The sequence below is a fragment of the Boleophthalmus pectinirostris genome, unplaced genomic scaffold (assembly GCF_026225935.1).
Source record: "Boleophthalmus pectinirostris isolate CB_2022bp ecotype Guang Dong unplaced genomic scaffold, ASM2622593v1 HiC_scaffold_1, whole genome shotgun sequence".
NCBI classification, from domain to species: Eukaryota; Metazoa; Chordata; class Actinopteri; order Gobiiformes; family Gobiidae; genus Boleophthalmus; species Boleophthalmus pectinirostris.
In genome coordinates, this window is record NW_026570970.1 from 11992955 (window position 1) to 12008749 (window position 15795).

Genomic DNA, 15795 nt, shown 5'->3' on the forward strand with positions numbered 1-15795 from the left:
ACTTGGAGGACGTAAAAAGTGCACGATTACAGTGGAAGTGAACGTCTGCTATGTCTGCTGAAGAGGGTCGTGAAATGTTATTCTAATGGGGAAACAAAATGAAATGTTTTTTTTTTTGTAAATAACTTCTCACATTTTAGTTAATTTGCTGTTACTGAAACTAAATGTCTTGAAGTTGGGATTAAAGTGACGATTAAAACTACATTGCAAATCGTGCAGATAAGGTACCGTATTTTTCAAACTATAAGGCACAATTAAAATCCTTAAATTTTTTCAAAAATCGACAGTGCGCCTTATATATTAATTCTGGTTGTGCTTACTGATCTCAAAACAATTTTATGTGGTACACGGCGCTCAATATTCTATCAATATGTTTTAGTATGACTTTGGTAAGATACGAAGCTGCACCGCTTGATGGATTGTCGGAGCATCGTGGAGTAATACATATTCACCAAGACAGGGAGTTACACCACTATCTGCCAGTGGATCGAGGATGCTTGGGGTTGAGCTGAGTTAGTGTGAATGAGTTGAATAAAGACTGACTTATCTGACTGCTTCGTTTCGCTTCATGGGCCTTCATTATTGATATTGCCTTATAATCCAGTGCTCTTTATAGTTATACTGTTAGGCACACAGTACACTTTTTGTATAGCAAATAGACTAATCTTATGTAAATTTGATAGCATAGGCTGCTAGCTCATAGCCTGATTCATCAGCCAGTTTCCACGAAGTGAACCTCGCAGTATTAGGATTCTTTCGTTTGATGGTAGGCGGGTATTTTTTTAATTTAACCAATCACTGCTATTTGGTCGTGACGTATGTAATGCACCAAATCCCGTAGGAAGAAGGGCAATAACGTCTTTCCCCTTGATAACATTCACTATACATTCCCTTTGTTCCGGCTTTAAATCCTCGATCTCAGGAATCGTTGCCAACACAGAATGTATGGCTTCATCTACATCCATCTCAACTGCTTTGTTTACTATTGTGCTGTACTACAAAAGGGACCCAGACAGACGCTTGAGTTTGACGTCATGGCTTCACAGCTCTTCTCTAAATGGACAGTGCGTGGTCTACAACTTCTTGCAAACCGTCTGTGTATTCCAATTCCTAGTCACCGGAGAGAAATAAAATTGAGCAGAGGCACTAGGTTGCAATTTTAAAGATCAGCATAGTTTCAAAGTCCTTCAATTGTGTTTTATTATATTTGGCTATAACTATGGGTCTAAGGCTATGTTTATATGATGACGGTCTGAACAGAAGACTCAAAAGTGGCGTTGCATCTTTACTTTTTATGCTGCATTTAGACAAGTGTTTTTGGGAGGAAATCTGTGTGCATACGGTGACGCACTTGGGACATTTGTTTCTGTGTGATGTATGTATGATATGTGACGTAAACGAGTATGCAACATGTGCAGATCTGACCAAAGTTTTGGGTCTTGGGCAGTGTAGATGGAAACGTTATGGTGGAGTGTGTTCAACTTTTCCACTCTGGAGGGTGGTTTCAGATTTTGGGGTTTTTAAGCCCCAAAAATGCCATTACCATCTAAACGAAAGGCACTTCTGATAAAGTATTTTGTCATTTTTATCCGCAAGCCGTTCTCGTGTAAACAGGCCCTTAAGATGTAAAGGTGCTGGAGTTAAAAAATTAAAAGTTGTGTTTTTATTAATAGTATTTTTTTTTAAAACTAAATAAAAACATGTTCTTTCTGTGAGTGGGATCACCTCTCCACATATCCTACCAATAACTTGATCTAGAGACGTCCCCTACTTCATCGCCATGGAAATTTGACACCATACCATACGGTGGAACATTCTCGGCAAGGCAAAAACATGACCTGAAAGCCTGAAAAGCTACACAACACACTTTTAAACCAGTCTTGCTTAACGTGTAACAGCTACATATAGTACAACACCAAAACTGAATGACACTTTGCACTGACTGTTGAAATGCACGGAGGACTCGAGCCCCGTCCAAACTGCGTTACCGTGAAGCAGGGGACAATGCGGACACCATCAGTCATGTGGAAGAGCTTAATTACCTCACAGAAACACAAACGAACGCGCCTCCTTAATTGCGTCCTGATAGCAAACGCACAAACGCACACGCGGAGCATTACACACAGCTTGTTGAACAGAGGAATTCGGCGCTATCTCCAACACGCAGACAATGTAGACTCCAGCCCACTGTGAAAGAAGCTACAGACAGCCAACGTGTCATCACATGCTAACGCACTACTCTGCTAATTACAAATTTAACATGCGCCGCGGAACTGGTGTCAGGCCAAACTGTTATTTATCAACAAGGCCTCTAAGTAGATCTGCTAATGAGCAAAGACAAGAGTTTGGATGCTTACTTTTAGGTTGTGAGCAGGAAGCATATGTGATTATTTGGAACGGTTTGAGATCAAGTAATTGGTTGTTAAAAGTCCTGTATTACACAAACTTGACTTCTGTGAGTGTTAAGCCATATTATAATGCTGTTACATCCTCAAAAATATACCTGGAGTTGTGTTTTGTTTCATTCACACATGTTTAAGTAAGCCTTTGTTATTAGTCTGTCTAAATCTCCAAAGCTCAAAACGCTCTGTTCCACCTGACCTGAAGATGTCAGTAGTAGATTTCAAGTTAAATATATCTATCTTTTTACTTTTTTGAGTAGTTTGGCAATTCCAGGGCTGAAAGTATCCAAATGATTCTAGTAAGGGTGTTTGGAGTTATTTTTCGAACAATAAGACGCACTTAAAATCGTTTAATTTCCTCAAAAATCGACAGTGCACCTCTGGTTGTGCTTACTGACCTCGAAACTATTTTATGTGGTACACGGCACTCAAAAATCTGTCAAAATGTTTCTGTACGACTTTGGTAAGTTATGAAGCCGCACCGCTTGACGAACTCTTGGCTTCGTTAGTCAGGAACCTCGTGAAGTTTTGTCCTTTAGTCCGACAGAAACTTCGGCTTACAGTTTATGCAAATGAGCCATGTGGTTTTAAGTTTCATTTCTGTAAAACGTAAACAAGCTGCATTAAAAACATTATTATATGTATATTCGAGTCGTCCTTGTAGGAAATAAAAACACAAACTTAAATTATACCCACATTCATAATACACATTCACCAAGACGGGGAAGCAACGCCGGGCGATCTGCCAATGGATCATGGACGCTTTGGCTAAGGGATCAGTTTCAAGTGTTGCTCGTTTGTTTCACTTAATGCGCCTTATAATCCGGTGCGACTTATGTATGAAAATAGACGAGAAAACTCAACATTATTGATATTGCGTGCTATAATCCGAAACATACAGTAATTCCTGTATTACCACATGACATCACAAGGTGGAACCGAGCATTTTAGAATTCAATGGATTTAGTGATTTGGAGTGAGATGGAGAGTTTGGTAAACTTGTTCTGTTGTTTATGTTATAGTTTATCTGAAGAACTGTTCATATGTGACGTTAACAGTCTGTTGTTCTCTGGTCTATTGTTATTACTAGAACTTGCCTGTCAGTTCCTGGTCTCTGATTTTATAAAATAAATTTCCCCCAAAAAGTGCGACTTATATGTTCTTTTCTTCTTCATTACGCATTTTTTGGCTGGTAGTGGCTTACAGTCCAAAAAATACGATAACTGAAATTGCCTTTTGACAATAAATATCCTGTCTTTTAGAGGGGAGAAAAGTCTTGTTGTATCCCTGTAGTTTAAACCTTTACAAACATTTGTTTTGAAATGTGAGATTCATGTATAATTTATACTTCAGTCTTCTTTCAAATGTTTACAATGTGCACTGCTCCTTGTTGCATAATAATAATAATAATCCTTAAATATTGTTTCTTCTTTTTCAGATGAAGTAAAGTGGTTCTAACTTTCCTTGGACCAGGGCCCCCCTATTGGTTTGAGGGGCCCACAAACTTAATCTTTCCATATTTACAACCGGCCCTGTACCATAGTAGAACCCTCTCACCTGTGTACACTCCCCTGTGATCACTGGGTGTTCACTGTAGCGGACGGTAGACACACACTGACTGATTAGGCTCTCTGTCTCTCGCCCAGTAAACACACACACAGACACACACAGACACACACACAGACACACACACATACGCACACAGACACACGCACGCTCCAAGATGAATGAGCAGCTCTCCTCACCAGCTACAGCCACATTTATTTAGGAACAGTGGGGAGAGTTTTGGAGGTGAGGAATAGTCCCAGGCAGCGGCGGGCACCCGGGCTGAGCCGAGCGGACAGGAGGACCACCACCGGGGCATCTGACAGTGATGTAGAGGCTGGCCACGTGCCCACAGATCCATCTCCAGGTTTACTGAGAGAGGAAGAGAGGGGGAGAGAGAAAGAGAAAGAGAGGGAGAGGGCAGGGGAGAGAGACGGCGAGCGAGGGGTGAGAGCGAGGAGGGGGTGAGAGAGCGTACAACAATAGTAGAGGTGTTTGAAAGTGATGTGGACAAAGGGTTATGTTAAAAATGGGTCAAAAGTGAAACCAAAAATGAAAAAATAAAAACACTCCGTTAATCCAGGACAATAGAAATATAAAAAAACATTGACATAACTTACATGCATGAGCTATAGTTGAATAAATTGTCACCAAATATTTAAAAATACTCTTTTCTTTATAATTTAGTTAGTTAAGTTTACGAAATTCAAAATATACAATCGAAAAAAAAATTTAAAAAATCAACATATTTTATCATTTTTACAAACTACTACTGATACTTTTCAATTATCTTATAATGCCAAAAAACAATATAACTAAAAATGTACTGGTCAGGAAATTATTAAAATTAGAGAAATAAATTATAATTGTGACTATAAGTGTGACTTATAGTCCGGTGCAACTTATTTATCTTTTTTAATTCTTCATTACGTATTTTTTGGCTGATGCGACTTATACTCAGAAAAATACGGTACTATTATTTAATTAATCCTAATTAAAGCACACTGAAAATACAATAAACTAATTTTTGGAAAATGATCCTTGTTACAAATTGTGTATTATCAAAGTTTAGGTAAGCAGACATTTTAAATCATAAATAGCATTGTATTTTTTGTAATTATTTTCCTCAGCTGTTTGAAAATTTCAGTCAGAATTTACAAAAATATGCTACAAAGAAATCTACAAGTCCTTTCAACACTCAGACTCAGCAATAACTCCATAAACCTCCCTGTGATTCCTCCCCCTCCCTCTTCCCTCCTCTGCTACAGTTGGTGCATTTACCTGTCACTCTCCCTGCTCTCCCCCAGGGGCCCCTCTCTTCACTGGGGCCCTCGGGGGTCCGTGTGACAGCCACATGTACACCAGGGCAGGGCTTTGATGACTGGGACGCGTTTAGTTTATATTTATGTATTCAAGCTGCCCTCTGCTGTCTGCAAGCCCAATAACAGCGCCCAACAAAGAGAGCGCACAGGCAGGAGCAGACAGGAGCGGACAGGAGCAGACAGGAGCAGCGTCGTGTGATGTGGTGTATGTATTGTCTTTGTATTGTCTTTGTGCGAGCAGACCTGCTGTTATCTGCTCAGCCGTGGAGACTTTTAACACTGTCACGTGCAATACAAGCAATGCAAGAAGTGAGGGCTTTTATATTAACGCAGGATTCACTGTAAAACAAAAAGAGGGAATGTCAGAATTTTTTAAAAATGTTATTTAATTTTCATTTTCATTACTTGCATTGTTTATTATTTTAGATTTTTATTTTATTTTATTTTATTTAAATTTTCATCTTTTTTGCATTGTTTATTTATTTATTTTTTAATAATTTTATTTTAATACAGTTTTCATCTTATTTGCATTGTTTATTATTTTATTTTATTTTTATAAAATTTTCATCTTATTTGCATTGTTTATTAATTTATTTTATTTTTATTTTATTCAAATTTTCATCTTATTTGCATTGTTTATTATTTTATTTAGATTTTTTTAAACTAAATTTTCCCTATTTTTCTTATTTATATTTCAGTTTTTTTATGCCAAATGATACCCATGTGAATTTACCTTGACATAAATAATAATTATAACTTGTACTGTGTAATACATAGAGACAGAAATAATGTATGAATAATTAATAGTTCAGTAAATGAGTAAATAATTACATTAATTGATTCTGAAAAACACACTGATACGTTGTTGTTTTTTAAAAGAAATTTTACATTTATTTGCCATTTTAATAACCACAAATGTTAAGTTTTGTTAAATCAGTAAATATTTAAAAATGCAGAAAAAAATGACAGATTTTTAATTAAGAATTTCAAACAAAAAAACTGAACCTATCCTAAATTTGTTACGATGCATATTTATTTTGTCGTGCTCAGAAATCTTGCAAAAATGTTTACTCAATTTTCTTAATTATTTACAAAACAATGCTTTAAGTAACTATAACTTAATTGCCTTTTGTTGACCCTACACAATTTTTTTGAGTCAAATTCAATATTTCAAGATTTTCAGTTTTTCCGCAGCATTTTCTGAATTTTTTGCATTTTAACACTTGATCTAAACTTGAGATTCTTTGTTTTATCCTCAACACATTTAACTCTGCTTCGTTCACATCAAATTGACCTCTTCGTCTTGTGCTCCTCTTCTTCTAAACCCCATTTCTCCTCTATTATCTGTTACAGTCCACACTTAACACCGCAATTTGTCCGCATCCCATTCACGGCTAATCTTTCTTATTTCATCGCTTCTTTCCCTCCGCTGACCTTTGACCCCTGAAAATGAATTGATGCATTTTTCCCCTCCGTTTTTTTCTGCGCCGACAATTAGATTATTACTACGATTTCCTTAACTAAAAGAAAAAAAAAAAGTAGCGCGGTGTGAATTGAAATGAGTGCGTAGAATGCTAGTATGCATAAGTAGGGCGATGCTATTTCCCCTCGGTATTACCATATCAGATTTCTGTTACCTATTGGAGACAGGTCCGTGTTGGGTTGTAAAAAAAAAAAATCGTAATCATATTTTCAGAGTCAAGTGGATGTTAATGCCCCATTCCCTTCATAAACCACAAGAGCGTTTCTTCTTTTACATCTTTTAAAGGAAAATTGTACACTTTAACCTCGGCTTTGAGACAGCTGTCCACATGGAATACGCCGCAGTCCACATAGATAATCCTGACGGCTGATAAGACGGACAATTTAACATAATTATTAAGCACTGGTGTGAATCGTAACCAGTCATTTAAGCATATTATGGGGTCTTTAGCTCGGCGCGGGAAGGATTTTGTATAAGGGTATAAGTATATTTGAAGGCAATAGAAAAGAGATAGAAAGACAAGTGTGTATAGGAGCAATCTATAGGAACGTTTCAGCATCTGCTCATTTGTTGTTTCTTCTGTTCTCTCTGAGTACGTTTACATACACATCAGTATCCCAGTTATGATTGGGGTTTTTTGAGTATCCCGGTTTCTTCATGGTGCATGTATCCCGGTTTCAGTATCCCGGTTTTGGCAGTATCCCAGTTCTGAGAAACCAGGATACTGTAGCTGGTATATTCCGATAGTAACCGGGATACTGTGGCATGTCTACGCAGTATCCGGGTTATTGCTACATAAAGTTGAGTGGGTCCAAAAGACACTTTCCAGTCTTTTCACTGCAACAGTAACAACATAAATAAAGTGACCATACATGAGTGAAATGACTGTAAAATAAAGAGTTGCGCTAAACCTGCACACATACCTCGGCACGGTGGCTGAGTGGCTAGCACTCATGCCTCACAGCAAGAAGGTTCTGAGTTCGATCCCCGGGTCGCCTGGGCCTTTCTGTGTGGAGTTTGCATGTTTCTCCCCGTGTCTGGATGGGTTTCCTCTGGGAGCTCCGGTTTCCCCCATCAACCCAAAACATGCTACAGGTCTCCAAAAACAGTTGATAGTCAAGGTCAATTAAATACAATTCAATCATTGTGTCCTTAGGCAAGACACTTCACCCACATTGCCTAGTATGTGTGAGTGTGTGTGAGTGATGGTGGTGGTCGGAGGGACCGATGGCGCCGAGTGGCATGGCAGCCGAGCCTCTGTCAGTGTGCCCCAGGGCAGCTGTGGCTACAATAGTAGCTTACCATCACCAGGGTATAGAGTGAATGAATAATGCTGAATAATGCTGTGTGCCATCTTTGGGGACAGAAAATGTCTGTGAAAGCGCTATATAAATAAAGACTTACTTACATACAGTCTGCACGCGTATGATCGCTGAAAAGTTGAAACATGAACTATCTCGTACGATATACAAAGAACAGACTCACCATCATCAGCACATCCTCTGTCACAAAAAGGACACACATAATCCACTGAGTTGTGTCCTTTGGTCCAAAAGAAGCTGAACCATATCAGCGCACAAGGAGCGAGCTGTTTTTATCAGCGCACAAGAGTTTATGCAAATGAGCCACACGGTTTTAACTTTTGTTTCTGTAAAACGTAAACAAATGTGATCAAAGCTGAATTATATTATCAAACGGGCTGATGTGGCTCTAGAGTGGTTATGGTTTATATGTTGTAAAGTTGAGTTTATTTATGCAGAAGATTTTAATCAAGAATCTGTTCGGTTTGATCTGTGCAGTGGATTGTGGGATATTTCATAGCTCTGTACCACTGGTTAAACCTCCCGAGCTTCCTACGTTAAAGGAGCTCATGGTTTGTATTTTTCCTGGCTTGCGCATTTGTAAGATTATGTCAAGAAACCTGTATACATTTGATGATGTATACAGTGATATAAGTATCCCAGTATCCCAAATACTGACATAACTGATGCGGTTCAGCTTCTGTCAGACTAAAGGGCACGACGTAGTGGATTATGTGTGTTTTTTTCTGTGACAGAGGATGTGCTGATGATGGTGAGTCTGTTCTGTGCCTATAACTTTTCAGCGATCATATGTGTGCAGGTCGTACGCGTGCAGATTCGTGTGCAGGTTTAGTGCAGTCATTTCTCTCATGTATGGTCACTTTATTTCTGTTGGTCACTTTATTTTGGCGACTGTTGTGATGAAAAGACTGAAAAGTATTTGTCTTTTAGACACATGCGCACTCAACTTTATATTGCAGTAACCGAGATACTGCGCATACATGCCACAGTATCCCGGTTACTATCGGAATATATCAGCTACAGTATCCCGGTTTCTCATAACTGGGATATTGAAACAGGAATGCTGCGATATACATGGACCATGAGGAAACCGGGATACTCAAAAAACCCGATCATAACCAGGATACTGATGTGCATGTAAACACACTCAATGTTTTTTTTTTTTTTTTATTATTATTCATGTGTTTATTTGGTGTAATGTTTAACTCATTACAGTCTACATCAGTGGTTTTCAATAGGTGAGGCTTGTTTTCCCGCACCGGAGTAAAAGTCGCAGGAAACACCCAAACCATGAAAAAAAGTGTGACTTATAGTCCGAAAAATAAGGTAAGAGTCAGGTTTGTGGAGATGCAAGTCCACTCAGAATCATGCAGGTTTTTCAGTGTAATAAAAACATCCAAAATGAAGAACCTGCTTTTATTTTAGCCTACGTTTATATGATGACGGTTTGAACAAAAGATGCAAAAGTGGCGATCGCGTCTTAACTTTTTATTTTGCGTTTAGACAAGCGTTTTCGGGAGGAAATCTGCGCGCATACGGTGACGCAAAAGTGTGTGGAATTCGATTGGGTGTGCATGCCAGGCGACTCGGTGGTGACACTACGTGGTGATGTATTTGATGTAAACGCGTACACGACCAGATATTTGCATTTTTAAGCCCCAAAAACGCCATCACTGTCTAAACAAAAGGCACTTCCGATAAAATAGTTTGTCGTTTTTACCCGCAAGCGTTCTCGTGTAAACAGGCCCGTAGTCTGCTTTTTGGCTAAGGTACGCAGTGGGGCTTTAAATAGGTGTATAAAATGTCAGACAGTTTATAACACTGTGATTCTATTAAATCATCAAGTACTGCATCGTGCACTGAATGAAATTGTGAGTCGGTATCACACCTCTTTAGCCTGCAAGAAGTCCTTTATTCTGTCCCTTCACTGAGCCTACCTGGAGATGAAGGGTACGCTGTTGTTATTGTGTCCTTGAGCAAGACACGTTACCCATCTTTCTTTTGTATGAACGTGGTGTGAAGACGGGCAGTTTTGCGTCCTTCAGTCTACACTAGAGCAGCTGTGGTTACAATAGCACCTCACCACTACAGAACGTGGACTGAATGAATAATGTGGTGTCAAATGTGTAACTTTTCTCATCAAAGGTTGTCTGCTCGTCTACGTGGAGATTAGGGGTCTGCAAAAATATTGAAATATTGATATATCGTCTCATTTAATGTGATGATACAGTATTGATATCGTGGGCTGCTGTATCGATATATCGCCAAGAGTATTTTTTGGTATATTTTATCAAATTATTTTGTTACAACACCACTGTTTTGTTGTTTGTTTAGAGTAGGGGTGTCACAAAGGGTCAAAATTAAAAACTGGAACGAAGTCATAGGGCAAACTCAATGTTAATGTTAAACCTTTTCTTATTAAAATAAATGTTTAATAATAGTTTTGCTTAAACATTGAATCCAGAACAAGCATAATTTAAAATAACAACACAATTTTAAATAATGTCTCTATAGCCTATCTGTAGCTTTTGAACTCCTTTTAAATGTTTTTTTTTTTTTTTTTTTTAACAAGCCAACAACCAAACAAAAATAACAATTTGCTTCAATAAAAACCAAATCTTTCAACTATGAACCATCAAAAATCATAAAGAAAACAATCATCCAAGCTCAGTTTGCTAAACTGTGATTTACTCAAATGCACAAGCAAATACAAATACTTGGCATCTCTTCTTAGATACAAGTTCAAAGTAGTAGTAATAGTAGTTGTAGTATTAGCAGTGCCTGTGCTATACTGGCACGGCAGGCGGCAGATCAGCTTTAATACATATTTGATATGAGCTTGCGGGCCAAATATAATTATATTGCAGGCCAAATTTGGCCCATAGGCCTGAGTCTGACATGTCTGGTTTAGAGGAAGGAAACTTGTTCATCCAGCACATTTATTTTCACTCTTTTGAGGATTAAAATGTTTGTGTTTCATATGAACTTTGCACAAGAAGTGGTTTAACAAAGACTTTTAATGTTACAGCCATGATTTAGCCTTTAGTTTTATTGAACCGTATTGAATCGATTTGAAATATATTGTATCGGATCATATCGAATCAAAAGCTCACTGTATCAAGATATGTATCGTTTAGCAACTTAATGACACTGAGCCCTAATGGAGATGATGAAATGTCCCATAGCATGGAATTAAACATCTCTCTCCATGGAGTAAAGCAGGTGACGCTACTGGAACAATTTAGTCAGTCAGATTTGCGGAGAGGCGACACTGCTCTTGGTAAGAATTAATGATTTCCAAGACTATTAAAAAATCTAGAATTGAATAAATGGAGGTTATAATTGTTTTAAACAATAACTCCCTCCAACTTAAAAGTTACACAGTGCACCTTTAAGCATCTGTGAGTCTGTAGACAGTGCTGTATAAATGAATTAAAACACCAAAGTTTAGCCGCACACTAAACAATTTAATTCACATCAGTAATTAACTTAAATTTAAGTCTCTCTTGTTACATTTGTTGGGTTAAAGTAGTAATATCGCACTTTATATTGCAAGTAAAAAGTCATAAATACTGCAGTTTATTTACCAATCTAAACTGTAACCAAAATCTAAGAATATGCTCGTAACTCACAACACAGAGCAACACAATTACTCAAACATCATTAAATTTAGATTCATTTTTGCCATTATAAAAGATAATTGTTAGCAAAAGTCATTCTCATAATAAAACCATTGCGAGAAAATGAGAGGTGAGGCGCTCCCTAAACAAACGCTGTTGACCAACACTATTATTACCTTGGTGCTAATTACTTTTCAGCTTTTTGGTTTAATTGCTTCAATAAAAAATAATCTATAACGCTTTTTTAATTACACTTTGCGGGTGACCTATGTAAAGCCAATTTTATTATGTTGCCACGGTAATTACTCTGTCGTAGTCTGGGTACGCGGCAAGTGTGCTCAATTTCGCCTTTTTTATTTAGTTGTTTTGCATAAGAAAAATATGTTTCTGAAAAAGTCTATTAATTATACAAATTAAAGATTGCTTGCTGGGGTATTAAGTAGTGATTACTTTGATTAAATAGCTTAGCGTTTTAGTATGTTCCTCATAATAAACATGGTAATTGTAATGATTTGTCCGTCTTGCAAATGGCGTACCTAACCGTTATTGTCGCACGTAATTGCTTTTTAGTCCCATTTGGTTGATCATGCGCTACATTAGCTGTAAGTAATTCCTAGCATCTTTTTTGACTAGCGCCTTGTCGGTGGCTTTCATTAGCGTGCCGCGCGGTGATGGCTACACCGCACATTAGCGACGCAGCCAAATGGTGTGCTGGTTAAGAGCTAGTCAATTAGCGCAATAAAGTGTAGCAGGTACAGCGGGAGGAGCAGGGTTTGAGAGGGAGATGTGTCCGCCTGGGCAAATGTGTGTTAATGGTTTAATAACAAAACAAGGTGATTTGGGGTAGAATGACATTGTTTAGATTTGTTTTGGGTCGGACGGTTGCTTCAACCACAGTAGAAACCCAGAAACAGGCCCGTCGACAGAAATTTGGAGCCCAGGCACAAGAGGATTTACGTGGGCACCTCTCTAATATAAATTAATAGGAAGATTTATTTATTTATTTATTAGGTTTATTTAGCAGGGACAGTGTGCATTAATCAACATTTCTGTAAATTATCCAGAGATGCTATTTTTCATCTGTAGTCCCTGGACAGATGGTAAACATGGTCACCCTAAAAACTACATCCTACACCCTAAAGATGGTCTAATTCTGGGCCCCTAAAACCTCGAGGCCCGGGACAAGAGGCGCCTTTGTCCTTCCTCCGTCTACTGTCCTGCCCATACATACACTGTTTCATTTACTATAAGCAGAGATAAGACAGGAAAGAAAATTATCACCACCAATATTTCTACAAAATGATTGTTGGTACAACTGTTACTACTACAACTACTACAACTACTACTACAACTACTACAACTACTACAATTACTACTACAACTACTATTACAACTACTACTACAACAACAACAACAACTACAGCTACTATAACAACTACTACTACTACTACAACTACTATAACAACTACTACTACAACAACAACAACTTCAACTACTACTACTTCAACAACAACTACTACTACTACTGCAACAACTACTACTACAACAACAACTACAACAATTACAACAACTACTACAACAACTACTACAATAACTACTATAACTACAACAATTACAACAACTACTATTACAACAACAACTACAGCAACTACAATAATTACAACAATTACAACAACCACTAAAACTACTACTACAACTACTACAAGAACTACAACAACTACTACTACAACTACTACAAGAACTACAACAACTACTACTACAACAACTACTACAAACTACTACAACTACTACAACTACAACAACAGCAACTACAACAACAGCTACTACAACTACAACAACTACTACAACTACTACAACTACTACAAGTACTACAACTACTACTACAACTACTACAAGTACTACAACAACTACTACTACAACTACTACAAGTACTACAACAACTACTACTACAACTACTACAAGTACTACAACAACAGCAACTACAAAAACAGCAACTACAACAACAGCTACTACAACTACAACAACTACTACAAGTACTACAACTACTACAAGTACTACAACAACTACTACTACAACTACTGCAAGTACTACAACAACTACAACCACAGCTACTACAACTACTACTACTACTACAACAACTGCAACTACTACTACTACTACTACTAATAATAATAATGCATCAGTAGGGGTGTAATAATATCTAAGTCTCACAATATGATATCGTCACGGTATGAACCTCACGATACGATATTTATTGCGATATCGTGGGAAAGCTCACGATATGGTGGGGAGACTCATAATTAGGGATGTAACAATATCCAAATCTCTCTGTACGATATTTTCATGATATACATCTCACGGTGCGATATTTATTACGATATTTTGTGGAGGCAAACAAACTGTTAATAAGCCTCTTAAAATGCCTTGACAAGACTTAATCCAAAGAACTGAGACTTAAAAGTGCTTAGAACTGTTATTTCTTCTTGTAGTCTGCACTGAAATGGAGCAAAGGATCATGGTCTATGTAGTTCTGTCTGTTTTTTAGCTGTTGCTGCACCGTAACAATAAGTTTAAACAAAGAGACTTGTAATTCGATATATTGTGATGGTCCACGAATATTATTGTGAGAACTTTGACAATACGGTATCACGATATTTCAGTTATCGTTACACGTACTTTTCTGTGCCCTAGTAATGTTCAGTGTCACTTCTCAGTCACTGAAGCGTTGGTCGACTCTGTGGTCTCAGCTGCCCTGGGGTAGACTGACAAACACGAGGCTGCCAGTCTAAACAAAGCACTCGTTCATACAACACTTATCTTGTATAGGTGAAGTGTCTTGCTCAAGGGTACAAAAAAAAATTCCCTTCAAGACAAATAAAGTAAATATATCTATCCATCTGTCCATCCATATACATCGCTTTGGTTGCATGTGGGACTGAACCTGCAAGCTGTCTTTTACAATTGCAATTTACAATTTTAAATTAACATAAAAAATTTACATATTGAGTCAAAGAAAGTTTTACAACTTGACAAGTAAAATAATCTATCAATGAAACAAGACTTTTTGTACTTTAAATATGAAAATACATCCTACTACATTTAAGAAAAAACAACTCCTTGCACTTAAAATTAAAAAACAAAATCAAATGTTGCTTGAATTAATACACACTTGTTCCACTGGTAGTTCATTTTACTTGTCAAGTTGAATCGACTCAAAGTAAAATGTTCTTAAAATAAGTCATTTAAACTTACCTAGATATTGTTTTTTGCAGTGTAGCAATCATTTCATAATCAATAATTTTCAGTTAAAGGGTTGAGGACTTGAAAGAGGACAACATTTTTTCAGAGAAGCAACAACAGAACAACTAACTGACTATAATTCAATAAAAATACCAGAGTTTGTCATCTGTGTTGTCCTTTTGATTGGATCCATGGGTCCTTAATCCAATTCTCTTTGCGATGTTACTTTCAAAAGGACCAGATTTCATGAGAACAGGATTATGAGTATATTTAGTAAAGGAACTTCAAATAACAACACTAAGTGGAGTGCTTTGTATCGTGGACGCCTCGCCTCTCCAGAGACCTGGCTCGTCTTTTATAAATAGCAGAAAAAGAGCAATAACCCGCTGCAGCCCTTCTCCGCTTCCATTAAAGCACAATTTCTCTTTGGAATTCCCCAGACCTGCTGTAATCTATTGGCCTGGGGAGAAAATACTAATCAAATCCAAGAAATTGTACAGGTTTTATTTTAAAATATCTAATAGTAGGGTTTTTTTTGAGACTTCTTTAACCACTAGTAACAAAGGTACACTATAGTCACACAGGTGGATGTAGAATATAAAACATTTATATAAATGTCATCTTGTTTTATTCTGCAAAGCTCCTCTGTGTTTTTAAAGTCCAGATTTTCTGTATTCTGATTATTTTTACATTATTTACAGCCTCTTTAAAGCATGACCAAAGAAAAAAGTCTCAGTCTCTTAATTAATTTAAGGTACAGCATGTAACTTTCAGTTGGTCATTCTTCCATGGAAATAAAACAGTTTGGAACATTCACCACAGAGATAACTCTTTTGCCAAACTGTCGAACATTGTTAGCCA

At 37.4% G+C, this 15795-nt stretch overlaps 1 long non-coding RNA gene across 3 annotated transcripts in view; it reads right to left on the minus strand.

Moving 5' to 3' along the window:
- The window catches only part of LOC129408337 (uncharacterized), a 77588-nt gene that overhangs the window by 27633 nt on the left and 34160 nt on the right, over positions 1–15795 (minus strand). The window contains exon 3 of one of the 3 annotated variants that reach the window (XR_008631893.1): positions 4144–4319. The exons of the other annotated variants lie outside the window; for them this stretch is intronic. This is a non-coding gene — a long non-coding RNA (uncharacterized LOC129408337). Of the gene's footprint in view, positions 1–4143; positions 4320–15795 lie in introns of those variants that run through there. 3 annotated transcript variants of the gene reach the window in all.